The following is a 27,500-nucleotide window of genomic DNA, read 5'->3' as shown; positions in this document are numbered from 1 at the left end:
AGCTCTGGGCCCAGCAAGCTTCCGCTGAGCCACTGTGCTGTATTCACCCCAGATGGGACTCGAACCCACAATCCCTGGCTTAGGAGGCCAGTGCCTTATCCATTCAGGAGGCCTTTACAATGCACACAAAGAGTCTTCTACATGACTGAATATTATGAGAGGTCAAATTGGCCTCAGCTTTTCACGACCAGCTTGTTGCTTTTGACGTTTTTTAGGGTCTCAGGAGTGTTTAGAAGTTAAAAGGTCATAGCAGAGGATGGTTTCGATCCATCGACCTCTGGGTTATGGGCCCATCACGCATCCGGTGCGCCAATCTGCTGTAGTACACCTTGACCGGACTCGAAACCACAATCTCTGGCTTAGGAGGCCAGTGCCTCAGGGCTGTATAGATGTTAACTTTTTGTGCGTATTGTAAAGGCCTCCTGAATAAGATTGAGATTTAAAATGTCTTAGCAGAGGATGGTTTCGATCCATCGACCTCTGGGTTATGGGCCCAGCACGCTTCCGCTGCGCCACTCTGCTGTAATCAACCTTGACCGTACTTGAAACCACAATCTCTGGCTTTGGAGGCCAGTGCCTCAGGAGGGTCAAGAAGTTAACTCTTTTTGTATATTGTAAAGGCCTCCTGAATAAGATTGAGATTTAAAATGCCTTAGCAGAGGATGGTTTCGATCCATCGACCTCTGGGTTGTGGGCCCAGCACACTTCCGCTGCGCCACTCTGCTGTAATCAACCTTGACCGGACTTGAAACCACAATCTCTGGCTTAGGAGGCCAGTGCCTCAGGAGTGTCTAGAAGTTAACTCTTTGTGTGTATTGTAAAGGCATCCTGAGACTCAAAAAGGTTTAGCAGAGGATGGTTTCGATCGTTCGACCTCTGGGCCCAGCACGCTTCCGCTGAGCCACTGTGCTGTATTCACCCAAGATGGGACTCGAAACCACAATCTCTGGCTTAGGAGGCCAGTGCCTCAGGGCTGTATAGATGTTAACTTTTTGTGCGTATTGTAAAGGCCTCCTGAATAAGATTGAGATTTAAAATGCCTTAGCTGCGCCACTCTGCTGTAGTGCACCTTGACCGGACTCGAAACCACAATCTCTGGCTTAGGAGGCCAGTGCCTCAGGAGTGTCTAGAAGTTAACTCTTTGTGTGTATTGTAAAGGCATCCTGAGTTTCAAAAAGGCTTAGCAGAGGATCGTTTCGATCCATAGACCTCTGGGTTATGGGCCCAGCACGCTTCCGCTGCGCCACTCTGCTGTATTCACCCCAGATGGGACTCAAACCCACAATCCCTGGCTTAGGAGGCCAGTGCCTTATCCATTCAGGAGGCCTTTACAATGCACAAAAAGAGTCTTCTAGATGACTGAATATTATGAGAGGTCAAATTGGCCTCAGCTTTTCACGACCAGCTTGTTTCTTTTGTTCCTTTTTAGGGACTCAAGAGTGTTTAGAAGTTAAAAGGTCATAGCAGAGGATGGTTTCGATCCATCAACCTCTGGGTTATAGGCCCAGCACGCTTCCGCTGCGCCACTCTGCTGTATTGCCACTTGACCGGACTCAAAACCACAATCTCTGGCTTAGGAGGCCAGTGCCTCAGGGCTGTATAGATGTTAACTTTTTGTGCGTATTGTAAAGGCCTCCTGAATAAGATTGAGATGTAAGAGAGGATGGTTTGGATGCTTCGAGCTCTGGGCCCAGCACACTTCCGCTGAGCCACTGTGCTGTATTCACCCCAGATGGGACTCGAACCCACAATCCCTGGCTTAGGAGGCCAGTGCCTTATCCATTCAGGAGGCCTTTACAATGCACACAAAGAGTCTTCTAGATGACTGAATATAATGAGAGGTCAAATTGGCCGAAGCTTTTCATGACCAGCTTGTGTCTTTTGACGCTTTTTAGGGACTCAGGAGTGTTTAGAAGTGAAAAGTCATAGCAGAGGATGTTTTCGATCCTTCAAACTCTGAGCCCAGCACGCTTCCGCTGCTCCACTCTGCTGTATTCACCCCAGATGGGACTTGAACCCACAATCCCTGGCTTAGGAGGCCAATGCCTTATCCATTAGGCCACTGGGGCTTGAAAACAGATGCTAACTTGCCCTTTTATATCTCAATCTTATTCAGGAGTCCTTTACAATGCACACAAAGAGTCTTCTAGATGACTGAATATTATGAGAGGTCAAATTGGCCTCAGCTTTTCACGACCAGCTTGTGGCTTTTGACCCTTTTTAGGGACTCAAGAGTGTTTAGAAGTTAAAAGGTCATAGCAGAGGATGGTTTCGATCCATCGACCTCTGGGTTATGGGCCCAGCACGCTTCCGCTGCTCCACTCTGCTGTAGTGCACCTTGACCGGACTCGAAACCACAATCTCTTTCTTAGGAGGCCAGTGCCTCAGGGCTGTATAGATGTTAACTTCTTGTGCGTATTGTAAAGGCCTCCTGAATAAGATTGAGATTTAAAATGCTTTAGCAGAGGATGGTTTCGATCCATCGACCTCTGGGTTATGGGCCCAGCACGCTTCCGCTGCGCCACTCTGCTGTAATCAACCTTGACCTGACTTGAAACCACAATCTCAATCTTATTCAGGAGGCCTTTACAATGCACACAAAGAGACTTCTAGATGACTGAATATTATGAGAGGTCAAATTGGCCTCAGCTTTTCACGACCAGCTTGTGGCTTTTGACCCTTTTTAGGGACTCAGGAGTGTTTAGAAGTTAAAAGGTAATAGCAGAGGATGGTTTCGATACATCGACCTCTGGGTTATGGGCCCAGCACGCTTCCGCTGCGCCACTCTGCTGTAATGCACCTTGACCGGACTCGAAACCACAATCTCTGGCTTAGGAGGCCAGTGCCTCAGGGCTGTATAGATGTTAACATTTTGTGCGTATTGTAAAGGCCTCCTGAATAAGATTGAGATTTAAAATGCCTTAGCAGAGGATGGTTTCGATCCATCGACATCTGGGTCATGGGCCCAGCACGCTTCCGCTGCGCCACTCTGCTGTAATCATCCTTGACCGGACTTGAAACCACAATCTCTGGCTTTGGAGGCCAGTGCCTCAGGAGTGTCTAGAAGTTAACTCTTTTTGTATATTGTAAAGGCCTCCTGAATAAGATTGAGATTTAAAATGCCTTAGCAGAGGATGGTTTCGATCCATCGACCTCTGGGTTATTTTGACCAGCACGCTTCCGCTGAGCCACTGTGCTATATTCACCCCAGATGGGATTCGAACCCACAATCCCTGGCTTAGGAGGCCAGTGCCTTATCCATTCAGGAGGCCTTTACAATGCACACAAAAAGTCTTCTAGATGACTGAATATTATGAGAGGTCAAATTGGCCTCAGCTTTTCACGACCAGCTTGTGGCTTTTGACGCTTTTTAGGGACTCAAGAGTGTTTAGAAGTTAAAAGGTCATAGCAGAGGATGGCTTCGATCCATCGACCTCTGGTTTTTGGGCCCAGCACGCATCCGCTGTGCCACTTTGCTATAGTGCACCTTGACCGGACTCGAAACCACAATCTCTGGCTTAGGAGGCCAGTGCCTCAGGAGTGTCTAGAAGTTAACTCTTTTTGTATATTGTAAAGGCCTCCTGAATAAGATTGAGATTTAAAATGCCTTAGCAGAGGATGGTTTCGATCCATCGACCTCTGGGTCCAGCACGCTTCCGCTGCGCCACTCTGCTGTAATCAACCTTGACCGGACTTGAAACCACAATCTCTGGCTTAGGAGGCCAGTTCCTCAGGAGTGTCTAGAAGTTAACTCTTTGTGTGTATTGTAAAGGCATCCTGAGTTTCAAAAAGGCTTAGCAGACGATGGTTTCGATCCTTCAACCTCTGGGTTGAGCACGCTTCCGCTGCTCCACTTTGCTGTATTCACCCCAGATGGGACTCGAACCCACAATCCCTAGCTTAGGAGGCCAGTGCCTTATCCATTAGGCAACTAGGGCTTGAAAACAGATGCTAACTTGCCCTTTTATATCTCAATCTTATTCAGGAGGCCTTTAAAATGCACACAAAGAGTCTTCTAGATGACTGAATATTATGAGAGGTCAAATTGGCCTCAGCTTTTCAAGACCAGCTTGTGGCTTTTGACCCTTTTTAGGGACTCAGGAGTGTTTAGAAGTTAAAAGGTCATAGCAGAGGATGGTTTCAATCCATCGACCTCTGGGTTATGGGCCCAGCACGCTTCCGCTGTGCCACTCTGCTGTAGTCCACCTTGAGCTGACTCGAAACCACAATCTCTGGCTTAGGAGGCCAGTGCCTCAGGAGTGTCTAGCAGTTAACTCTTTTGTATATTGTAAAGGCCTCCTGAATAAGATTGAGATTTAAAATGCCTTAGCAGAGGATGGTTTCGATCCATCGACCTCTGGGTTATGGGCCCAGCACGCTTCCGCTGCGCCACTCTGCTGTAGTCCACCTTGACCGGACTCGAAACCACAATCTCTGGCTTAGGAGGCCAGTGCCTCAGGGGTGTATAGATGTTAACACTTTGTGCGTATTGTAAAGGCCTCCTGAATAAGATTGAGATTTAAAACGCCTTATCAGAGGATGGTTTCGATCCATCGACTTCTGGGTTATGGGCCAGGCACGCTTCCACTGCGCCACTCTGCTGTGATCAACCTTGACCGGACTTGAAACCACAATCTCTGGCTTTGGAGGCCAGTGCCTCAGGAGTGTCTAGCAGTCAACTCTTTTTGTATATTGTAAAGGCCTCCTGAATAAGATTGAGATTTAAAATGCCTTAGCAGAGGATGGTTTCGATCCATCGACCTCTGGGTTATAGGCCCAGCACGCTTCCGCTGCACCACTCTGCTGTAATCAACCTTGACCGGACTTGAAACCACAATCTCTGGCTTTGGAGGCCAGTGCCTCAGGAGTGTCTAGAAGTCAACTCTTTTTGTATATTGTAAAGGCCTCCTGAATAAGATTGAGATTTAAAATGCCTTAGCAGAGGATGGTTTCGATCCATCGACCTCTGGGTTATAGGCCCAGCACGCTTCCACTGCGCCACTCTGTTGTAATCAACCTTGACCGGACTTGAAACCACAATCTCTAGCTTAGGAGGCCAGTGCCTCAGGAGTGTCTAGAAGTTAACTCTTTGTGTGTCTTGTAAAGGCATCCTGAGTTTCAAAAAGACTTAGCAGAAGTTGGTTTCGATCCTTCAACCTCTGGGTTGAGCACGCTTCCGCCTGCTCCACTCTGCTGTATTCACCCCAGATGGGACTCGAACCCACAATCCCTGGCTTAGGAGGCCAGTGCCTTATCCATTAGGCAACTAGGGCTTGAAAACAGATGCTAACTTGCCCTTTTATATCTCAATCTTATTCAGGAGGCCTTTAAAATGCACACAAAGAGTCTTCTAGATGACTGAATATTATGAGAGGTCAAATTGGCCTCACCTTTTCAAGACCAGCTTGTGGCTTTTGACCCTTTTTAGGGACTCAGGAGTGTTTAGAAGTTAAAAGGTCATAGCAGAGGATGGTTTCAATCCATCGACCTCTGGGTTATGGGCCCAGCACGCTTCCGCTGTAGTCCACCTTGAGCAGACTCGAAACCACAATCTCTGGTTTAGGAGGCCAGTGCCTCAGGAGTGTCTAGAAGTTAACTCTTTTTGTATATTGTAAAGGCCTCCTAAATAAGATTGAGATTTCCAATCCACTCTGCTGTATTCACCCCAGATGGGACTCGAACCCACAATCCCTGGCTTAGGAGGCCAGTGCCTTACCCATTAGGCCACTGGGGCTTGAAAACAGATGCTAACTTGCCCTTTTATATCTCAATCTTATTCAGGAGGCCTTTACAATGCACACAAAGAGTCTTCTAGATTACTGAATATTATGAGAGGTCAAATTGGCCTCAGCTTTTCACGACCAGCTTGTGGCTTTTGACCATTTTTAGGGACTCAGGAGTGTTTAGAAGTTAAAAGGTCATAGCAGAGGATGGTTTCGATCCATCGACCTCTGGGTTATGGGCCCTGCACGCTTCCGCTGCGCCACTCTGCTGTAGTGCACCTTGACTGGACTCGAAACCACAATCTCTGGCTTAGGAGGCCAGTGCCTCAAGTGTGTATAGACATTATCTTTTTGTGCGTATTGTAAAGGCCTCCTGAATAAGATGGAGATTTAAAATGCCTTAGCAGAGGATGGTTTCGATCCATCGACCTCTGGGTTATGGGCCCAGCACGCTTCTGCTGCGCCACTCTGCTGTAATCAACCTTGACGGGACTTGAAACCACAATCTCAATCTTATTCAGGAGGCCTTTACAAAGCACACAAAGAGTCTTCTAGATGACTGAATATTATGAGAGGTCAAATTGGCCTCAGCTTTTCACGACCAGCTTGTGGCTTTTGACCATTTTTAGGGACTCAGGAGTGTTTAGAAGTTAAAAGGTCATAGCAGAGGATGGTTTCGATCCATCGACCTCTGGGTTATGGGCCCAGCAAGCTTCCGCTGCGCCAATCTGCTGTAGTGCACCTTGACCGGACTCGAAACCACAATCTCTGGCTTAGGAGGCCTGTGCCTCAAGGGTGTATAAATGTTAACTTGTTGTGCGTATTGTAAAGGCCTCCTGAATAAGATGGAGATTTAAAATGCCTTAGCAGAGGATGGTTTCGATCCATCGACTTCTGGGTTATGGGCCCAGCACGCTTCTGCTGCGCCACTCTGCTGTAATCAACCTTGACCGGACTTGAAACCACAATCTCAATCTTATTCAGGAGGCCTTTACAATGCACACAAAGAGTCTTCTAGATGACTGAATATTATGAGAGGTCAAATTGGCCTCAGCTTTTCACGACCAGCTTGTGGCTTTTGACCCTTTTTAGGGACTCAGGAGTGTTTAGAAGTTAAAAGGTCATAGCAGAGGATGGTTTCGATCCATCGACCTCTGGGTTATGGGCCTAGCACACTTCCGCTGCGCCACTCTGCTGTAGTGCACCTTGACCGGACTCGAAACCACAATCTCTGGCTTAGGAGGCCAGTGCCTCAAGGGTGTACAGATGTTAACTTTTTGTGCGTATTGTAAAGGCCTCCTGAATAAGATTGAGATTTAAAATGCCTTAGCAGAGGATGGTTTCGATCCATCGACCTCTGGGTTATGGGCCAAGCACGCTTCCGCTGCACCACTCTGCTGTAATCAACCTTGACCGGACTTGAAACCACAATCTCTGGCTTTGGAGGCCAGTGCCTCAGGAGTGTATAGATGTTAACTTTTTGTATATTGTAAAGGCCTCCTGAATAAGATTGAGATTTAAAATGCCTTAGCAGAGGATGGTTTCGATCCATCGACCTCTGGGTTATGGGCCCAGCACGCTTCCGCTGCGCCACTCTGCTGTAATCAACCTTGACAGAATTTGCAAACCACACTCCCTGGCTTAGGAGGCCAGTGCCTTATCCATTAGGCCACTTGGGGCTTGAAAACAGATGCTAACTTGCCCTTTTATATCTCAATCTTATTCAGGAGGCCTTTACAATGCACACAAAGAGTCTTCTAGATGACTGAATATTATGAGAGGTCAACTTGGCCTCAGCTTTTCACGACCAGCTTGTGGCTTTTGACCATTTTTAGGGACTCAGGAGTGTTTAGAAGTTAAAAGGTCATAGCAGAGGATGGTTTCGATCCATCGACCTCTGGGTTATGGGCCCAGCATGCTTCCGCTGCGCCACTCTGCTGTAATCAACTTTGACTGGTCTTGAAACCACAATCTCTGGCTTAGGAGGCCAGTGCCTCAGGAGTGTCTAGAAGTTAACTCTTTTTGTATATTGTAAAGGCCTCCTGAATAAGATTGAGATTTAAAAATGCCTTAGCAGAGGATGGTTTCGATCCTTCAACCTCTGGGCCCAGCACGCTTCCACTGCTCCACTCTGCTGTATTCACCCCAGATGGGACTCTAACCCACAATCCCTGGCTTAGGAGGCCAGTGCCTTATCCATTAGGCCACTGGGGCTTGAAAACAGATGCTAACTTGCCCTTTTATATCTCAATCTTATTCAGGAGGCCTTTACAATGCACACAAAGAGTCTTCTAGATGACTGAATATTATGAGAGGTCAAATTGACCTCAGGTTTTCACGACCAGCTTGTGACTTTTGACCCTTTTTAGGGACTCAGGAGTGTTTAGAAGTTAAAAGGTCATAGCAGAGGATGGTTTCGATGCATCAACCTCTGGGTTATGGGCCCAGCACGCTTCCGCTGAGCCACTCTGCTGTAGTCCACCTTGACCGGACTTGAAACCACAATCTCTGGCTTAGGAGGCCAGTGCCTCAGGAGTGTCTAGAAGTTAACTCTTTTTGTATATTGTAAAGGCCTCCTGAATAAGATTGAGATTTAAAATGCCTTAGCAGAGGATGGTTTCGATCCATCGACCTCTGGGTTATGGGCCCAGCACGCTTCCGCTGCGCCACTCTGCTGTAGTCCACCTTGACCGGACTCGAAACCACAATCTCTGGCTTAGGAGGCCAGTGCCTCAGGGGTGTATAGATGTTAACACTTTGTGCGTATTGTAAAGGCCTCCTGAATAAGATTGAGATTTAAAATGCCTTATCAGAGGATGGTTTCGATCCATCGACTTCTGGGTTATGGGCCAAGCACGCTTCCACTGCGCCACTCTGCTGTGATCAACCTTGACCGGACTTGAAACCACAATCTCTGGCTTTGGAGGCCAGTGCCTCAGGAGTGTCTAGCAGTCAACACTTTTTGTATATTGTAAAGGCCTCCTGAATAAGATTGAGATTTAAAATGCCTTAGCAGAGGATGGTTTCGATCCATCGACCTCTGGGTTATGGGCCAAGCACGCTTCCGCTGCACCACTCTGCTGTAATCAACCTTGTCTGGACTTGAAACCACAATCTCTGGCTTTGGAGGCCAGTGCCTCAGGAGTGTATAGATGTTAACTTTTTGTATATTGTAAAGGCCTCCTGAATAAGATTGAGATTTAAAATGCCTTAGCAGAGGATGGTTTCGATCCATCGACCTCTGGGTTATGGGCCCAGCACGCTTCCGCTGCGCCACTTTGCTGTAATCAACCTTGACAGAATTTGCAAACCACACTCCCTGGCTTAGGAGGCCAGTGCCTTATCCATTAGGCCACTTGGGGCTTGAAAACAGATGCTAACTTGCCCTTTTATATCTCAATCTTATTCAGGAGGCCTTTACAATGCACACAAAGAGTCTTCTAGATGACTGAATATTATGAGAGGTCAACTTGGCCTCAGCTTTTCACGACCAGCTTGTGGCTTTTGACCATTTTTAGGGACTCAGGAGTGTTTAGAAGTTAAAAGGTCATAGCAGAGGATGGTTTCGATCCATCGACCTCTGGGTTATGGGCCCAGCATGCTTCCGCTGCGCCACTCTGCTGTAATCAACTTTGACTGGACTTGAAACCACAATCTCTGGCTTAGGAGGCCAGGGCCTCAGGAGTGTCTAGAAGTTAACTCTTTTTGTATATTGTAAAGGCCTCCTGAATAAGATTGAGATTTAAAAATGCCTTAGCAGAGGATGGTTTCGATCCTTCAACCTCTGGGCCCAGCACGCTTCCACTGCTCCACTCTGCTGTATTCACCCCAGATGGGACTCTAACCCACAATCCCTGGCTTAGGAGGCCAGTGCCTTATCCATTAGGCCACTGGGGCTTGAAAACAGATGCTAACTTGCCCTTTTATATCTCAATCTTATTCAGGAGGCCTTTACAATGCACGCAAAGAGTCTTCTAGATGACTGAATATTATGAGAGGTCAAATTGACCTCAGGTTTTCACGACCAGCTTGTGACTTTTGACCCTTTTTAGGGACTCAGGAGTGTTTAGAAGTTAAAAGGTCATAGCAGAGGATGGTTTCGATGCATCGACCTCTGGGTTATGGGCCCAGCACGCTTCCGCTGAGCCACTCTGCTGTAGTCCACCTTGACCGGACTTGAAACCACAATCTCTGGCTTAGGAGGCCAGTGCCTCAGGAGTGTCTAGAAGTTAACTCTTTTTGTATATTGTAAAGGCCTCCTGAATAAGATTGAGATTTAAAATGCCTTAGCAGAGGATGGTTTCGATCCATCGACCTCTGGGTTATGGGCCCAGCACGCTTCCGCTGCGCCACTCTGCTGTAGTCCACCTTGACCGGACTCGAAACCACAATCTCTGGCTTAGGAGGCCAGTGCCTCAGGGGTGTATAGATGTTAACACTTTGTGCGTATTGTAAAGGCCTCCTGAATAAGATTGAGATTTAAAATGCCTTATCAGAGGATGGTTTCGATCCATCGACTTCTGGGTTATGGGCCAGGCACGCTTCCACTGCGCCACTCTGCTGTGATCAACCTTGACCGGACTTGAAACCACAATCTCTGGCTTTGGAGGCCAGTGCCTCAGGAGTTTCTAGCAGTCAACACTTTTTGTATATTGTAAAGGCCTCCTGAATAAGATTGAGATTTAAAATGCCTTAGCAGAGGATGGTTTCGATCCATCGACCTCTGGGTTATGGGCCCAGCACGCTTCCGCTGCACCACTCTGCTGTAATCAACCTTGACCGGACTTGAAACCACAATCTCTGGCTTTGGAGGCCAGTGCCTCAGGAGTGTCTAGAAGTCAACTCTTTTTGTATATTGTAAAGGCCTCCTGAATAAGATTGAGATTTAAAATGCCTTAGCAGAGGATGGTTTCGATCCATCGACCTCTGGGTTATAGGCCCAGCACGCTTCCGCTGCGCCACTCTGTTGTAATCAACCTTGACTGGACTTGAAACCACAATCTCTAGCTTAGGAGGCCAGTGCCTCAGGAGTGTCTAGAAGTTAACTCTTTGTGTGTCTTGTAAAGGCATCCTGAGTTTCAAAAAGGCTTAGCAGAAGTTGGTTTCAATCCTTCAACCTCTGGGTTGAGCACGCTTCCGCCTGCTCCACTCTGCTGTATTCACCCCAGATGGGACTCGAACCCACAATCCCTGGCTTAGGAGGCCAGTGCCTTATCCATTAGGCAACTAGGGCTTGAAAACAGATGCTAACTTGCCCTTTTATATCTCAATCTTATTCAGGAGGCCTTTAAAATGCACACAAAGAGTCTTCTAGATGACTGAATATTATGAGAGGTCAAATTGGCCTCACCTTTTCAAGACCAGCTTGTGGCTTTTGACCCTTTTTAGGGACTCAGGAGTGTTTAGAAGTTAAAAGGTCATAGCAGAGGATGGTTTCAATCCATCGACCTCTGGGTTATGGGCCCAGCACGCTTCCGCTGTAGTCCACCTTGAGCAGACTCGAAACCACAATCTCTGGTTTAGGAGGCCAGTGCCTCAGGAGTGTCTAGAAGTTAACTCTTTTTGTATATTGTAAAGGCCTCCTAAATAAGATTGAGATTTCCAATCCACTCTGCTGTATTCACCCCAGATGGGACTCGAACCCACAATCCGTGGCTTAGGAGGCCAGTGCCTTACCCATTAGGCCACTGGGGCTTGAAAACAGATGCTAACTTGCCCTTTTATATCTCAATCTTATTCAGGAGGCCTTTACAATGCACACAAAGAGTCTTCTAGATTACTGAATATTATGAGAGGTCAAATTGGCCTCAGCTTTTCACGACCAGCTTGTGGATTTTGACCATTTTTAGGGACTCAGGAGTGTTTAGAAGTTAAAAGGTCATAGCAGAGGATGGTTTCGATCCATCGACCTCTGGGTTATGGGCCCTGCACGCTTCCGCTGCGCCACTCTGCTGTAGTGCACCTTGACTGGACTCGAAACCACAATCTCTGGCTTAGGAGGCCAGTGCCTCAAGGGTGTATAGACATTATCTTTTTGTGCGTATTGTAAAGGCCTCCTGAATAAGATGGAGATTTAAAATGCCTTAGCAGAGGATGGTTTCGATCCATCGACCTCTGGGTTATGGGCCCAGCACGCTTCTGCTGCGCCACTCTGCTGTAATCAACCTTGACCGGACTTGAAACCACAATCTCAATCTTATTCAGGAGGCCTTTACAAAGCACACAAAGAGTCTTCTAGATGACTGAATATTATGAGAGGTCAAATTGGCCTCAGCTTTTTACGACCAGCTTGTGGCTTTTGACCATTTTTAGGGACTCAGGAGTGTTTAGAAGTTAAAAGGTCATAGCAGAGGATGGTTTCGATCCATCGACCTCTGGGTTATGGGCCCAGCAAGCTTCCGCTGCGCCAATCTGCTGTAGTGCACCTTGACCGGACTCGAAACCACAATCTCTGGCTTAGGAGGCCTGTGCCTCAAGGGTGTATAAATGTTAACTTTTTGTGCGTATTGTAAAGGCCTCCTGAATAAGATGGAGATTTAAAATGCCTTAGCAGAGGATGGTTTCGATCCATCGACTTCTGGGTTATGGGCCCAGCACGCTTCTGCTGCGCCACTCTGCTGTAATCAACCTTGACCGGACTTGAAACCACAATCTCAATCTTATTCAGGAGGCCTTTACAATGCACACAAAGAGTCTTCTAGATGACTGAATATTATGAGAGGTCAAATTGGCCTCAGCTTTTCACGACCAGCTTGTGGCTTTTGACCCTTTTTAGGGACTCAGGAGTGTTTAGAAGTTAAAAGGTCATAGCAGAGGATGGTTTCGATCCATCGACCTCTGGGTTATGGGCCTAGCACACTTCCGCTGCGCCACTCTGCTGTAGTGCACCTTGACCGGACTCGAAACCACAATCTCTGGCTTAGGAGGCCAGTGCCTCAAGGGTTTACAGATGTTAACTTTTTGTGCGTATTGTAAAGGCCTCCTGAATAAGATTGAGATTTAAAATGCCTTAGCAGAGGATGGTTTCGATCCATCGACCTCTGGGTTATGGGCCAAGCACGCTTCCGCTGCACCACTCTGCTGTAATCAACCTTGACCGGACGTGAAACCACAATCTCTGGCTTTGGAGGCCAGTGCCTCAGGAGTGTATAGATGTTAACTTTTTGTATATTGTAAAGGCCTCCTGAATAAGATTGAGATTTAAAATGCCTTAGCAGAGGATGGTTTCGATCCATCGACCTCTGGGTTATGGGCCCAGCACTCTTCAGCTCCGCCACTCTGCTGTAATCAACCTTGACAGAATTTGCAAACCACACTCCCTGGCTTAGGAGGCCAGTGCCTTATCCATTAGGCCACTTGGGGCTTGAAAACAGATGCTAACTTGCCCTTTTATATCTCAATCTTATTCAGGAGGCCTTTACAATGCACACAAAGAGTCTTCTAGATGACTGAATATTATGAGAGGTCAACTTGGCCTCAGCTTTTCACGACCAGCTTGTGGCTTTTGACCATTTTTAGGGACTCAGGAGTGTTTAGAAGTTAAAAGGTCATAGCAGAGGATGGTTTCGATCCATCGACCTCTGGGTTATGGGCCCAGCATGCTTCCGCTGCGCCACTCTGCTGTAATCAACTTTGACTGGACTTGAAACCACAATCTCTGGCTTAGGAGGCCAGTGCCTCAGGAGTGTCTAGAAGTTAACTCTTTTTGTATATTGTAAAGGCCTCCTGAATAAGATTGAGATTTAAAAATGCCTTAGCAGAGGATGGTTTCGATCCTTCAACCTCTGGGCCCAGCACGCTTCCACTGCTCCACTCTGCTGTATTCACCCCAGATGGGACTCTAACCCACAATCCCTGGCTTAGGAGGCCAGTGCCTTATCCATTAGGCCACTGGGGCTTGAAAACAGATGCTAACTTGCCCTTTTATATCTCAATCTTATTCAGGAGGCCTTTACAATGCACGCAAAGAGTCTTCTAGATGACTGAATATTATGAGAGGTCAAATTGACCTCAGGTTTTCACGACCAGCTTGTGACTTTTGACCCTTTTTAGGGACTCAGGAGTGTTTAGAAGTTAAAAGGTCATAGCAGAGGATGGTTTCGATGCATCGACCTCTGGGTTATGGGCCCAGCACGCTTCCGCTGAGCCACTCTGCTGTAGTCCACCCTGACCGGACTTGAAACCACAATCTCTGGCTTAGGAGGCCAGTGCCTCAGGAGTGTCTAGAAGTTAACTCTTTTTGTATATTGTAAAGGCCTCCTGAATAAGATTGAGATTTAAAAAGCCTTAGCAGAGGATGGTTTCGATCCATCGACCTCTGGGTTATGGGCCCAGCACGCTTCCGCTGCGCCACTCTGCTGTAATCAACCTTGACCGGACTTGAAACCACAATCTCTGGCTTAGGAGGCCAGTGCCTCAGGAGTGTCTAGAAGTTAACTCTTTTTGTATATTGTAAAGGCCTCCTGAATAAGATTGAGATTTAAAATGCCTCAGCAGAGGATGGTTTCGATCCATCGACCTCTGGGTTATTTTGACCAGCACGCTTCCGCTGAGCCACTGTGCTGTATTCACCCCAGATGGGACTCGAACCCACAATCCCTGGCTTAGGAGGCCAGTGCCTTATCCATTCAGGAGGCCTTTACAATGCACACAAAGAGTCTTCTAGATGACTGAATATTATGAGAGGTCAAATTGGCCTCAGCTTTTCACGACCAGCTTGTGGCTTTTGACGCTTTTTAGGGACTCAGGAGTATTTAGAAGTTAAAAGGTCATAGCAGAGGATGGTTTCGATCCATCGACCTCTGGGTTATGGGCCCAGCACGCTTCCGCTGTGCCACTTTGCTATAGTGCACCTTGACTGGACTCGAAATCACAATCTCTGGCTTAGGAGGCCAGTGCCTCAGGGCAGTATAGATGTTAACTTTTTGTGCGTATTGTAAAGGCCTCCTGAATAAGATTGAGATTTAAAATGCCTTAGCAGAGGATGGTTTCGATCCATCGACCTCTGGGTTATGGGCCCAGCACGCTTCCGCTGCGCCACTCTGCTGTACTGAACCTTGACCGGACTTGAAACCACAATTTCTGGCTTTGGAGGCCAGTGCCTCAGGAGTGTCTAGAAGTTAACTCTTTTTGTATATTGAAAAGGGCTCCTGAATAAGATTGAGATTTAAAATGCGTTAGCAGAGGATGGTTTCGATCCATCGACCTCTGGGTCAAGCACGCTTCCGCTGCGCCACTCTGCTGTAATCAACCTCGACCGGACTTGAAACCACAATCTCTGGCTTACGAGGCCAGTGCCTCAGGAGTGTCTAGAAGTTAACTCTTTTGTATATTGTAAAGGCCTCCTGAATAAGATTGAGATTTAAAATGCCTTAGCAGAGGATGGTTTCGATCCATCGACCTCTGTGTTATGGGCCCAGCACGCTTCCGCTGCGCCACACTGCTGTAGTCCACCTTGACCGGACTCGAAACCACAATCTCTGGCTTAGGAGGCCAGTGCCTCAGGGGTGTATAGAAGTTAACACTTTGTGCGTATTGTAAAGGCCTCCTGAATAAGATTGAGATTTAAAATGCCTTAGCAGAGGATGGTTTCGATCCATCGACCTCTAGGTTATGGGCCCAGCACACTTCTGCTGCGCCACTCTGCTGTAATCAACCTTGTCCGGACTTGAAACCACAATCTCTGGCTTAGGAGGCCAATGCCTCAGGAGCGTCTAGAAGTTAACTCTTTGTGTGTATTGTAAAGGCATCCTGAGTTTCAAAAAGGCTTAGCAGAAGATGCTTTTGATCCTTCAACCTCTGGGTTGAGTACGCTTCCGCTGCTCCACTCTGCTGTATTCACTCCAGATGGGACTCGAACCCACAATCCCTGGCTTAGGAGGCCAGTGCCTTATCCATTAGGCCACTTGGGGCTTGAAAACAGATGCTAACTTGCCCTTTTATATCTCAATCTTATTCAGGAGGCCTTTACAATGCACACAAAGAGTCTTCTAGATGACTGAATATTATGAGAGGTCAACTTGGCCTCAGCTTTTCACGACCAGCTTGTGGCTTTTGACCATTTTTAGGGACTCAGGAGTGTTTAGAAGTTATAAGGTCATAGCAGAGGATGGTTTCGATCCATCGACCTCTGGGTTATGGGCCCAGCACGCTTCCGCTGCGCCACTCTGCTGTAGTGCCCTGTGACCGGACTCGAAACCACAATCTCTGGCTTAGGAGGCCAGTGCCTCAAGGGTGTAGAGATGTTAACTTTTTGTGCGTATTGTAAAGGCCTCCTGAATACGATTGAGATTTAAAATGCCTTAGCAGAGGATGGTTTCGAACCATCGACCTCTGGGTTATGGGCCCAGCACGCTTCTGCTGCGCCACTCTGCTGCAATCAACCTTGACCGGACTTGAAACCACAATCCCTGGCTTAGGAGGCCAGTGCCTTATCCATTAGGCCACTTGGGGCTTGAAAACAGATGCTAACTTGCCCTTTTATATCTCAATCTTATTCAGGAGGCCTTTACAATGCACACAAAGAGTCTTCTAGATGACTGAATATTATGAGAGGTCAAATTGGCCTCAGCTTTTCACGACCAGCTTGTGGCTTTTGACCCTTTTTAGGGACTCAGGAGTGTTTAGAAGTTAAAAGGTCATAGCAGAGGATGGTTTCGATCCATCGACCTCTGGGTTATGGGCCCAGCACGCTTCCGCTGAGCCACTCTGCTGTAGTCCACCTTGACCGGACTTGAAACCACAATCTCTGGCTTAGGAGGCCAGTGCCTCAGGAGTGTCTAGAAGTTAACTCTTTTTGTATATTGTAAAGGCCTCCTGAATAAGATTGAGATTTAAAATGCCTTAGCAGAGGATGGTTTCGATCCATCGACCTCTGGGTTATGGGCCCAGCACGCTTCCGCTGCGCCACTCTGCTGTAATCAACCTTGACCGGACTTGAAACCACAATCTCTGGCTTAGGAGGCCAGTGCCTCAGGAGTGTCTAGAAGTTAACTCTTTTTGTATATTGTAAAGGCCTCCTGAATAAGATTGAGATTTAAAATGCCTCAGCAGAGGATGGTTTCGATCCATCGACCTCTGGGTTATTTTGACCAGCACGCTTCCGCTGAGCCACTGTGCTGTATTCACCCCAGATGGGACTCGAACCCACAATCCCTGGCTTAGGAGGCCAGTGCCTTATCCATTCAGGAGGCCTTTACAATGCACACAAAGAGTCTTCTAGATGACTGAATATTATGAGAGGTCAAATTGGCCTCAGCTTTTCACGACCAGCTTGTGGCTTTTGACGCTTTTTAGGGACTCAGGAGTGTTTAGAAGTTAAAAGGTCATAGCAGAGGATGGCTTCGATCCATCGACCTCTGGTTTTTGGGCCCAGCACGCATCCGCTGTGCCACTTTGCTATAGTGCACCTTGACCGGACTCGAAACCACAATCTCTGGCTTAGGAGGCCAGTGCCTCAGGGCTGTATAGATGTTAACTTTTTGTGCGTATTGTAAAGGCCTCCTGAATAAGATTGAGATTTAAAGTGCCTTAGCAGAGGATGGTTTCGATCCATCGACCTCTGGGTTATGGGCCCAGCACCCTTCCGCTGCGCCACTCTGCAGTACTCAACCTTGACCGGACTTGAAACCACAATCTCTGGCTTTGGAGGCCAGTGCCTCAGGAGTGTCTAGAAGTTAACTCTTTTTGTATATTGTAAAGGCCTCCTGAATAAGATTGAGATTTAAAATGCCTTAGCAGAGGATGGTTTCGATCCATCGACCTCTGGGTCCAGCACGCTTCCGCTGCGCCACTCTGCTGTAATCAACCTTGACCGGACTTGAAACCACAATCTCTGGCTTAGGAGGCCAGTTCCTCAGGAGTGTCTAGAAGTTAACTCTTTGTGTGTATTGTAAAGGCATCCTGAGTTTCAAAAAGGCTTAGCAGACGATGGTTTCGATCCTTCAACCTCTGGGTTGAGCACGCTTCCGCTGCTCCACTTTGCTGTATTCACCCCATATGGGACTCGAACCCACAATCCCTAGCTTAGGAGGCCAGTGCCTTATCCATTAGGCAACTAGGGCTTGAAAACAGATGCTAACTTGCCCTTTTATATCTCAATCTTATTCAGGAGGCCTTTAAAATGCACACAAAGAGTCTTCTAGATGACTGAATATTATGAGAGGTCAAATTGGCCTCAGCTTTTCAAGACCAGTTTGTGGCTTTTGACCCTTTTTAGGGACTCAGGAGTGTTTAGAAGTTAAAAGGTCATAGCAGAGGATGGTTTCAATCCATCGACCTCTGGGTTATGGGCCCAGCACGCTTCCGCTGTGCCACTCTGCTGTAGTCCACCTTGAGCTGACTCGAAACCACAATCTCTGGCTTAGGAGGCCAGTGCCTCAGGAGTGTCTAGCAGTTAACTCTTTTGTATATTGTAAAGGCCTCCTGAATAAGATTGAGATTTAAAATGCCTTAGCAGAGGATGGTTTCGATCCATCGACCTCTGGGTTATGGGCCCAGCACGCTTCCGCTGCGCCACTCTGCTGTAGTCCACCTTGACCGGACTCGAAACCACAATCTCTGGCTTAGGAGGCCAGTGCCTCAGGGGTGTATAGATGTTAACACTTTGTGCGTATTGTAAAGGCCTCCTGAATAAGATTGAGATTTAAAATGCCTTATCAGAGGATGGTTTCGATCCATCGACTTCTGGGTTATGGGCCAGGCACGCTTCCACTGCGCCACTCTGCTGTGATCAACCTTGACCGGACTTGAAACCACAATCTCTGGCTTTGGAGGCCAGTGCCTCAGGAGTGTCTAGCAGTCAACACTTTTTGTATATTGTAAAGCCCTCCTGAATAAGATTGAGATTTAAAATGCCTTAGCAGAGGATGGTTTCGATCCATCGACCTCTGGGTTATGGGCCCAGCACGCTTCCGCTGCACCACTCTGCTGTAATCAACTTTGACCGGACTTGAAACCACAATCTCTGGCTTTGGAGGCCAGTGCCTCAGGAGTGTCTAGAAGTCAACTCTTTTTGTATATTGTAAAGGCCTCCTGAATAAGATTGAGATTTAAAATGCCTTAGCAGAGGATGGTTTCGATCCATCGACCTCTGGGTTATAGGCCCAGCACGCTTCCGCTGCGCCACTCTGTTGTAATCAACCTTGACCGGACTTGAAACCACAATCTCTAGCTTAGGAGGCCAGTGCCTCAGGAGTGTCTAGAAGTTAACTCTTTGTGTGTCTTGTAAAGGCATCCTGAGTTTCAAAAAGGCTTAGCAGAAGTTGGTTTCAATCCTTCAACCTCTGGGTTGAGCACGCTTCCGCCTGCTCCACTCTGCTGTATTCACCCCAGATGGGACTCGAACCCACAATCCCTGGCTTAGGAGGCCAGTGCCTTATCCATTAGGCAACTAGGGCTTGAAAACAGATGCTAACTTGCCCTTTTATATCTCAATCTTATTCAGGAGGCCTTTAAAATGCACACAAAGAGTCTTCTAGATGACTGAATATTATGAGAGGTCAAATTGGCCTCACCTTTTCAAGACCAGCTTGTGGCTTTTGACCCTTTTTAGGGACTCAGGAGTGTTTAGAAGTTAAAAGGTCATAGCAGAGGATGGTTTCAATCCATCGACCTCTGGGTTATGGGCCCAGCACGCTTCCGCTGTAGTCCACCTTGAGCAGACTCGAAACCACAATCTCTGGATTAGGAGGCCAGTGCCTCAGGAGTGTCTAGAAGTTAACTCTTTTTGTATATTGTAAAGGCCTCCTAAATAAGATTGAGATTTCCAATCCACTCTGCTGTATTCACCCCAGATGGGACTCGAACCCACAATCCCTGGCTTAGGAAGCCAGTGCCTTACCCATTAGGCCACTGGGGCTTGAAAACAGATGCTAACTTGCCCTTTTATATCTCAATCTTATTCAGGAGGCCTTTACAATGCACACAAAGAGTCTTCTAGATTACTGAATATTATGAGAGGTCAAATTGGCCTCAGCTTTTCACGACCAGCTTGTGGCTTTTGACCATTTTTAGGGACTCAGGAGTGTTTAGAAGTTAAAAGGTCATAGCAGAGGATGGTTTCGATCCATCGACCTCTGGGTTATGGGCCCTGCACGCTTCCGCTGCGCCACTCTGCTGTAGTGCACCTTGACTGGACTCGAAACCACAATCTCTGGCTTAGGAGGCCAGTGCCTCAAGGGTGTATAGACATTATCTTTTTGTGCGTATTGTAAAGGCCTCCTGAATAAGATGGAGATTTAAAATGCCTTAGCAGAGGATGGTTTCGATCCATCGACCTCTGGGTTATGGACCCAGCACGCTTCTGCTGCGCCACTCTGCTGTAATCAACCTTGACCGGACTTGAAACCACAATCTCAATCTTATTCAGGAGGCCTTTACAAAGCACACAAAGAGTCTTCTAGATGACTGAATATTATGAGAGGTCAAATTGGCCTCAGCTTTTCACGACCAGCTTGTGGCTTTTGACCATTTTTAGGGACTCAGGAGTGTTTAGAAGTTAAAAGGTCATAGCAGAGGATGGTTTCGATCCATCGACCTCTGGGTTATGGGCCCAGCAAGCTTCCGCTGCGCCAATCTGCTGTAGTGCACCTTGACCGGACTCGAAACCACAATCTCTGGCTTAGGAGGCCTGTGCCTCAAGGGTGTATAAATGTTAACTTTTTGTGCGTATTGTAAAGGCCTCCTGAATAAGATGGAGATTTAAAATGCCTTAGCAGAGGATGGTTTCGATCCATCGACTTCTGGGTTATGGGCCCAGCACGCTTCTGCTGCGCCACTCTGCTGTAATCAACCTTGACCGGACTTGAAACCACAATCTCTGGCTTAGGAGGCCAGTGCCTCAGGAGTGTCTAGAAGTTAACTCTTTTTGTATATTGTAAAGGCCTCCTGAATAAGATTGAGATTTAAAATGCCTCAGCAGAGGATGGTTTCGATCCATCGACCTCTGGGTTATTTTGACCAGCACGCTTCCGCTGAGCCACTGTGCTGTATTCACCCCAGATGGGACTCGAACCCACAATCCCTGGCTTAGGAGGCCAGTGCCTTATCCATTCAGGAGGCCTTTACAATGCACACAAAGAGTCTTCTAGATGACTGAATATTATGAGAGGTCAAATTGGCCTCAGCTTTTCAAGACCAGCTTGTGGCTTTTGACCCTTTTTAGGGACTCAGGAGTGTTTAGAAGTTAAAAGGTCATAGCAGAGGATGGTTTCAATCCATCGACCTCTGGGTTATGGGCCCAGCACGCTTCCGCTGTGCCACTCTGCTGTAGTCCACCTTGAGCTGACTCGAAACCACAATCTCTGGCTTAGGAGGCCAGTGCCTCAGGAGTGTCTAGCAGTTAACTCTTTTGTATATTGTAAAGGCCTCCTGAATAAGATTGAGATTTAAAATGCCTTAGCAGAGGATGGTTTCGATCCATCGACCTCTGGGTTATGGGCCCAGCACGCTTCCGCTGCACCACTCTGCTGTAGTCCACCTTGACCGGACTCGAAACCACAATCTCTGGCTTAGGAGGCCAGTGCCTCAGGGGTGTATAGATGTTAACACTTTGTGCGTATTGTAAAGGCCTCCTGAATAAGATTGAGATTTAAAATGCCTTATCAGAGGATGGTTTCGATCCATCGACTTCTGGGTTATGGGCCAGGCACGCTTCCACTGCGCCACTCTGCTGTGATCAACCTTGACCGGACTTGAAACCACAATCTCTGGCTTTGGAGGCCAGTGCCTCAGGAGTGTCTAGCAGTCAACACTTTTTGTATATTGTAAAGGCCTCCTGAATAAGATTGAGATTTAAAATGCCTTAGCAGAGGATGGTTTCGATCCATCGACCTCTGGGTTATGGGCCCAGCACGCTTCCGCTGCACCACTCTGCTGTAATCAACCTTGACCGGACTTGAAACCACAATCTCTGGCTTTGGAGGCCAGTGCCTCAGGAGTGTCTAGAAGTCAACTCTTTTTGTATATTGTAAAGGCCTCCTGAATAAGATTGAGATTTAAAATGCCTTAGCAGAGGATGGTTTCGATCCATCGACCTCTGGGTTATAGGCCCAGCACGCTTCCGCTGCGCCACTCTGTTGTAATCAACCTTGACTGGACTTGAAACCACAATCTCTAGCTTAGGAGGCCAGTGCCTCAGGAGTGTCTAGAAGTTAACTCTTTGTGTGTCTTGTAAAGGCATCCTGAGTTTCAAAAAGGCTTAGCAGAAGTTGGTTTCAATCCTTCAACCTCTGGGTTGAGCACGCTTCCGCCTGCTCCACTCTGCTGTATTCACCCCAGATGGGACTCGAACCCACAATCCCTGGCTTAGGAGGCCAGTGCCTTATCCATTAGGCAACTAGGGCTTGAAAACAGATGCTAACTTGCCCTTTTATATCTCAATCTTATTCAGGAGGCCTTTAAAATGCACACAAAGAGTCTTCTAGATGACTGAATATTATGAGAGGTCAAATTGGCCTCACCTTTTCAAGACCAGCTTGTGGCTTTTGACCCTTTTTAGGGACTCAGGAGTGTTTAGAAGTTAAAAGGTCATAGCAGAGGATGGTTTCAATCCATCGACCTCTGGGTTATGGGCCCAGCACGCTTCCGCTGTAGTCCACCTTGAGCAGACTCGAAACCACAATCTCTGGTTTAGGAGGCCAGTGCCTCAGGAGTGTCTAGAAGTTAACTCTTTTTGTATATTGTAAAGGCCTCCTAAATAAGATTGAGATTTCCAATCCATTCTGCTGTATTCACCCCAGATGGGACTCGAACCCACAATCCCTGGCTTAGGAGGCCAGTGCCTTACCCATTAGGCCACTGGGGCTTGAAAACAGATGCTAACTTGCCCTTTTATATCTCAATCTTATTCAGGAGGCCTTTACAATGCACACAAAGAGTCTTCTAGATTACTGAATATTATGAGAGGTCAAATTGGCCTCAGCTTTTCACGACCAGCTTGTGGCTTTTGACCATTTTTAGGGACTCAGGAGTGTTTAGAAGTGAAAAGGTCATAGCAGAGGATGGTTTCGATCCATCGACCTCTGGGTTATGGGCCCTGCACGCTTCCGCTGCGCCACTCTGCTGTAGTGCACCTTGACTGGACTCGAAACCACAATCTCTGGCTTAGGAGGCCAGTGCCTCAAGGGTGTATAGACATTATCTTTTTGTGCGTATTGTAAAGGCCTCCTGAATAAGATGGAGATTTAAAATGCCTTAGCAGAGGATGGTTTCGATCCATCGACCTCTGGGTTATGGGCCCAGCACGCTTCTGCTGCGCCACTCTGCTGTAATCAACCTTGACCGGACTTGAAACCACAATCTCAATCTTATTCAGGAGGCCTTTACAAAGCACACAAAGAGTCTTCTAGATGACTGAATATTATGAGAGGTCAAATTGGCCTCAGCTTTTCACGACCAGCTTGTGGCTTTTGACCATTTTTAGGGACTCAGGAGTGTTTAGAAGTTAAAAGGTCATAGCAGAGGATGGTTTCGATCCATCGACCTCTGGGTTATGGGCCCAGCAAGCTTCCGCTGCGCCAATCTGCTGTAGTGCACCTTGACCGGACTCGAAACCACAATCTCTGGCTTAGGAGGCCTGTGCCTCAAGGGTGTATAAATGTTAACTTTTTGTGCGTATTGTAAAGGCCTCCTGAATAAGATTGAGATTTAAAATGCCTTAGCAGAGGATGGTTTCGATCCATCGACCTCTGGGTTATGGGCCAAGCACGCTTCCGCTGCACCACTCTGCTGTAATCAACCTTGACCGGACTTGAAACCACAATCTCTGGCTTTGGAGGCCAGTGCCTCAGGAGTGTATAGATGTTAACTTTTTGTATATTGTAAAGGCCTCCTGAATAAGATTGAGATTTAAAATGCCTTAGCAGAGGATGGTTTCGATCCATCGACCTCTGGGTTATGGGCCCAGCACGCTTCCGCTGCGCCACTCTGCTGTAATCAACCTTGACCGAATTTGCAAACCACACTCAGGAGGGACTCAGGAGTGTTTAGAAGTTAAAAGGTCATAGCAGAGGATGGTTTCGATCCATCGACCTCTGGGTTATGGGACCAGCACACAAAGAGTCTTCTAGATGACTGAATATTATGAGAGGTCAAATTGGCCTCAGCTTTTCACGACCAGCTTGTGGCTTTTGACACTTTTTAGGGACTCAGGAGTGTTTAGAAGATAAAAGGTCATAGCAGAGAATGGTTTCGATCCAACGACCTCTGGATTATGGGCCCAGCACGCTTCCGCTGCACCACTCTGCTGTAATCAACCTTGAACGGACTAGAAACCACAATCTCTGGCTTAGGAGGCCAGTGCCTCAGGAGTGTCTAGAAGTTAACTCTTTGTGTGTATTGTAAAGGCATCCTGAGTTTCAAAAAGGCTTAGCAGAGGATGGTTTTGATCCTTCAACCTCTGGGTGGAGCATGCTTCCGCTGCTCCACTCTACTGTATTCACACCAGATGGGACTCGAACCCACAATCCCTGGCTTAGGAGGCCAGTGCCTTATCCATTAGGCCACTGGGGCTTGAAAACAGACGATAACTTGCCCTTTTATATCTCAATCTTATTCAGGAGGCCTTTACAATGCACACAAAGAGTCTTCTAGATGACTGAATATTATGAGAGGTCAAATTGGCCTCAGCTTTTCACGACCAGCTTGTGGCTTTTGACCCTTTTTAGGGACTCAGGAGTGTTTAGAAGTTAAAAGGTCATAGCAGAGTATGGTTTCGATCCATCGACCTCTGGGTTATGGGCCCAGCACGCTTCCGCTGCGCCACTCTGCTGTAGTGCACCTTGACCGGACTCGAAACCACAATCTCTGGCTTAGGAGGCCAGTGCCTCAGGGCTGTATAGATGTTAACTTTTTGTGCGTATTGTAAAGGCCTCCTGAATAAGATTAAGATTTAAAATGCCTTATCAGAGGATGGCTTCGATCCATCGACCTCTGGGTTATGGGACCAGCACGCTTCCGCTGCTCCACTCTGCTGTATTCACCCCAGATGGAACTCTAACCCACAATCCCTGGCTTAGGAGGCCAGTGCCTTATCCATTAGGCCACTGGGGATTGAAAACAGATGCTAACTTGCCCTTTTATATCTCAATCTTATTCAGGAGGCCTTTACAATGCACACAAAGAGTCTTCTAGATGACTGAATATTATGAGAGGTCAAATTGGCCTCAGCTTTTCACGACCAGCTTGTGGCTTTTGACACTTTTTAGGGACTCAGGAGTGTTTAGAAGATAAAAGGTCATAGCAGAGGATGGTTTCGATCCAACGACCTCTGGATTATGGGCCCAGCACGCTTCCGCTGCACCACTCTGCTGTAATCAACCTTGAACGGACTAGAAACCACAATCTCTGGCTTAGGAGGCCAGTGCCTCAGGAGTGTCTAGAAGTTAACTCTTTGTGTGTATTGTAAAGGCATCCTGAGTTTCAAAAAGGGTTAGCAGAGGATGGTTTTGATCCTTCAACCTCTGGGTGGAGCATGCTTCCGCTGCTCCACTCTACTGTATTCACACCAGATGGGACTCGAACCCACAATCCCTGGCTTAGGAGGCCAGTGCCTTATCCATTAGGCCACTGGGGCTTGAAAACAGACGATAACTTGCCCTTTTATATCTCAATCTTATTCAGGAGGCCTTTACAATGCACACAAAGAGTCTTCTAGATGACTGAATATTATGAGAGGTCAAATTGGCCTCAGCTTTTCACGACCAGCTTGTGGCTTTTGACCCTTTTTAGGGACTCAGGAGTGTTTAGAAGTTAAAAGGTCATAGCAGAGGATGGTTTCGATCCATCGACCTCTGGGTTATGGGCCCAGCACGCTTCCGCTGCGCCACTCTGCTGTAGTGCACCTTGACCGGACTCGAAACCACAATCTCTGGCTTAGGAGGCCAGTGCCTCAGGGCTGTATAGATGTTAACTTTTTGTGCGTATTGTAAAGGCCTCCTGAATAAGATTGAGATTTAAAATGCCTTAGCAGAGGATGGTTTCGATCCATCGACCTCTGGGTTATGGGCCCAGCACGCTTCCGCTGCGCCACTCTGCTGTAATCAACCTTGACCGGACTTGAAACCACAATCTCTGGCTTTGGAGGCCAGTGCCTCAGGAGTGTCTAGAAGTTAACTCTTTTTGTATATTGTAAAAGCCTCCTGAATAAGATTGAGATTTAAAATGCCTTAGCAGAGGATGGTTTCGATCCATCGACCTCTGGGTTATGGGCCCAGCACGCTTCCGCTGCGCCACTCTGCTGTAATCAACCTTGACCGGACTTGAAACCACAATCTCTGGCTTAGGAAGCCAGTGCCTCAGGAGTGTCTAGAAGTTAACTCTTTTTGTATATTGTAAAGGCCTCCTGAATAAGATTTAGATTTAAAATGCCTTAACAAAGGATGGTTTCGATCCATCGACCTCTGGATTATTTTGACCAGCACGCTTCCGCTGCGCCACTCTGCTGTAATCAACCTTGACTGGACTTGAAACCACAATCTCTGGCTTAGGAGGCCAGTGCCTCAGGAGTGTCTAGAAGTTAACTCTTTGTGTGTATTGTAAAGGCATCCTGAGACTCAAAAAGGCTTAGCAGAGGATGGTTTCGATCCTTCGAGCTCTGGGCCCAGCACGCTTCCGCTGAGCCACTGTGCTGTATTCACCCCAGATGGGACTCGAACCCACAATCCCTGGCTTAGGAGGCCAGTGCCTTATCCATTAGGCCACTGGGGCTTGAAAACAGATGCTAACTTGCCCTTTTATATCTCAATCTTATTCAGGAGGCCTTTACAATGCAAACAAAGAGTCTTCTAGATGACTGAAAATTATGAGAGGTCAAATTGGCCTCAGCTTTTCACGACCAGCTTGTTGCTTTTGACGTTTTTTAGGGTCTCAGGAGTGTTTAGAAGTTAAAAGGTCATAGCAGAGGATGGTTTCGATCCATCGACCTCTGGGTTATGGGCCCAGCACGCTTCCGCTGCGCCACTCTGCTGTAATCAACCTTGACCGGACTTGAAACCACAATCTCTGGCTTTGGAGGCCAGTGCCTCAGGAGTGTCTAGAAGTTAACTCTTTTTGTATATTGTAAAGGCCTCCTGAATAAGATTGAGATTTAAAATGCCTTAGCAGAGGATGGTTTCGATCCATCGACCTCTGGGTTATGGGCCCAGCACGCTTCCGCTGCGCCACTCTGCTGTATTCAGGAGGCCTTTACAATGCACACAAAGAGTCTTCTAGATGACTGAATATTATGAGAGGTCAAATTGGCCTCAGCTTTTCACGACCAGCTTGTTGCTTTTGACGTTTTTTAGGGTCTCAGGAGTGTTTAGAAGTTAAAAGGTCATAGCAGAGGATGGTTTCGATCCATCGACCTCTGGGTTATGGGCCCAGCACGCTTCCGCTGCGCCACTCTGCTGTAATCAACCTTGCCCGGACATGAAACCACAATCTCTGGCTTAGGAGGCCAGTGCCTCAGGAGTGTCTAGAAGTTAACTCTTTGTGTGTATTGTAAAGGCATCCTGAGTTTCAAAAAGGCTTAGCAGAGGATCGTTTCGATCCTTCAACCTCTGGGTTACACACGCTTCCGCTGGTCCACTCTGCTCTATTCACCCCAGATGGGACTCAATCCCACAATCCCTGGCTTAAGAGGCCAGTGCCTTATCCATTAGGCCACTGGGGCTTGAAAACAGATGCTAACTTGCCCTTTTATATCTCAATCTTATTCAGGAGGCCTTTACAATGCACACAAAGAGTCTTCTAGATGACTGAATATTATTAGAGGTCAAATTGGCCTCAGCTTTTCAC

General features: G+C 47.4%; 18 non-coding genes across 18 annotated transcripts; all 18 read right to left on the bottom strand.

Moving 5' to 3' along the window:
• Positions 1–1,461: 1,461 nt before the first annotated feature.
• On the bottom strand, positions 1,462–1,533 carry trnai-uau (transfer RNA isoleucine (anticodon UAU)). Its single transcript has one exon. It is a non-coding gene; the product is annotated as a tRNA-Ile (tRNA).
• Positions 1,534–1,996: 463 nt separating this feature from the next.
• trnar-ccu (transfer RNA arginine (anticodon CCU)) lies at positions 1,997–2,069 on the bottom strand. The gene has a single exon. It is a non-coding gene; the product is annotated as a tRNA-Arg (tRNA).
• Positions 2,070–4,733: 2,664 nt separating this feature from the next.
• trnai-uau (transfer RNA isoleucine (anticodon UAU)) lies at positions 4,734–4,805 on the bottom strand. Its single transcript has one exon. It is a non-coding gene; the product is annotated as a tRNA-Ile (tRNA).
• A 395-nt stretch (positions 4,806–5,200) lies between these two features.
• trnar-ccu (transfer RNA arginine (anticodon CCU)) lies at positions 5,201–5,273 on the bottom strand. The gene has a single exon. It is a non-coding gene; the product is annotated as a tRNA-Arg (tRNA).
• A 388-nt stretch (positions 5,274–5,661) lies between these two features.
• Positions 5,662–5,734, bottom strand: trnar-ccu (transfer RNA arginine (anticodon CCU)). Its single transcript has one exon. It is a non-coding gene; the product is annotated as a tRNA-Arg (tRNA).
• A 2,130-nt stretch (positions 5,735–7,864) lies between these two features.
• trnar-ccu (transfer RNA arginine (anticodon CCU)) lies at positions 7,865–7,937 on the bottom strand. The gene has a single exon. It is a non-coding gene; the product is annotated as a tRNA-Arg (tRNA).
• A 1,610-nt stretch (positions 7,938–9,547) lies between these two features.
• Positions 9,548–9,620, bottom strand: trnar-ccu (transfer RNA arginine (anticodon CCU)). The gene has a single exon. It is a non-coding gene; the product is annotated as a tRNA-Arg (tRNA).
• A 1,263-nt stretch (positions 9,621–10,883) lies between these two features.
• trnar-ccu (transfer RNA arginine (anticodon CCU)) lies at positions 10,884–10,956 on the bottom strand. The gene has a single exon. It is a non-coding gene; the product is annotated as a tRNA-Arg (tRNA).
• Positions 10,957–11,344: 388 nt separating this feature from the next.
• trnar-ccu (transfer RNA arginine (anticodon CCU)) lies at positions 11,345–11,417 on the bottom strand. Its single transcript has one exon. It is a non-coding gene; the product is annotated as a tRNA-Arg (tRNA).
• A 2,130-nt stretch (positions 11,418–13,547) lies between these two features.
• On the bottom strand, positions 13,548–13,620 carry trnar-ccu (transfer RNA arginine (anticodon CCU)). Its single transcript has one exon. It is a non-coding gene; the product is annotated as a tRNA-Arg (tRNA).
• A 5,427-nt stretch (positions 13,621–19,047) lies between these two features.
• Positions 19,048–19,120, bottom strand: trnar-ccu (transfer RNA arginine (anticodon CCU)). The gene has a single exon. It is a non-coding gene; the product is annotated as a tRNA-Arg (tRNA).
• A 388-nt stretch (positions 19,121–19,508) lies between these two features.
• Positions 19,509–19,581, bottom strand: trnar-ccu (transfer RNA arginine (anticodon CCU)). The gene has a single exon. It is a non-coding gene; the product is annotated as a tRNA-Arg (tRNA).
• Positions 19,582–21,993: 2,412 nt separating this feature from the next.
• Positions 21,994–22,066, bottom strand: trnar-ccu (transfer RNA arginine (anticodon CCU)). The gene has a single exon. It is a non-coding gene; the product is annotated as a tRNA-Arg (tRNA).
• Positions 22,067–22,454: 388 nt separating this feature from the next.
• Positions 22,455–22,527, bottom strand: trnar-ccu (transfer RNA arginine (anticodon CCU)). The gene has a single exon. It is a non-coding gene; the product is annotated as a tRNA-Arg (tRNA).
• Positions 22,528–24,160: 1,633 nt separating this feature from the next.
• On the bottom strand, positions 24,161–24,233 carry trnar-ccu (transfer RNA arginine (anticodon CCU)). Its single transcript has one exon. It is a non-coding gene; the product is annotated as a tRNA-Arg (tRNA).
• Positions 24,234–25,223: 990 nt separating this feature from the next.
• trnar-ccu (transfer RNA arginine (anticodon CCU)) lies at positions 25,224–25,296 on the bottom strand. The gene has a single exon. It is a non-coding gene; the product is annotated as a tRNA-Arg (tRNA).
• A 1,060-nt stretch (positions 25,297–26,356) lies between these two features.
• Positions 26,357–26,429, bottom strand: trnar-ccu (transfer RNA arginine (anticodon CCU)). Its single transcript has one exon. It is a non-coding gene; the product is annotated as a tRNA-Arg (tRNA).
• An 873-nt stretch (positions 26,430–27,302) lies between these two features.
• On the bottom strand, positions 27,303–27,375 carry trnak-cuu (transfer RNA lysine (anticodon CUU)). The gene has a single exon. It is a non-coding gene; the product is annotated as a tRNA-Lys (tRNA).
• Between the last annotated feature and the right edge of the window lie 125 nt (positions 27,376–27,500).

The sequence above is a fragment of the Carassius gibelio genome, chromosome A9 (genome assembly GCF_023724105.1).
Source record: "Carassius gibelio isolate Cgi1373 ecotype wild population from Czech Republic chromosome A9, carGib1.2-hapl.c, whole genome shotgun sequence".
Taxonomy (NCBI): Eukaryota; Metazoa; Chordata; class Actinopteri; order Cypriniformes; family Cyprinidae; genus Carassius; species Carassius gibelio.
The sequence above is the reverse complement of the archived record's forward strand: the minus strand, read 5'-3'. Positions and strand labels throughout refer to the sequence as shown.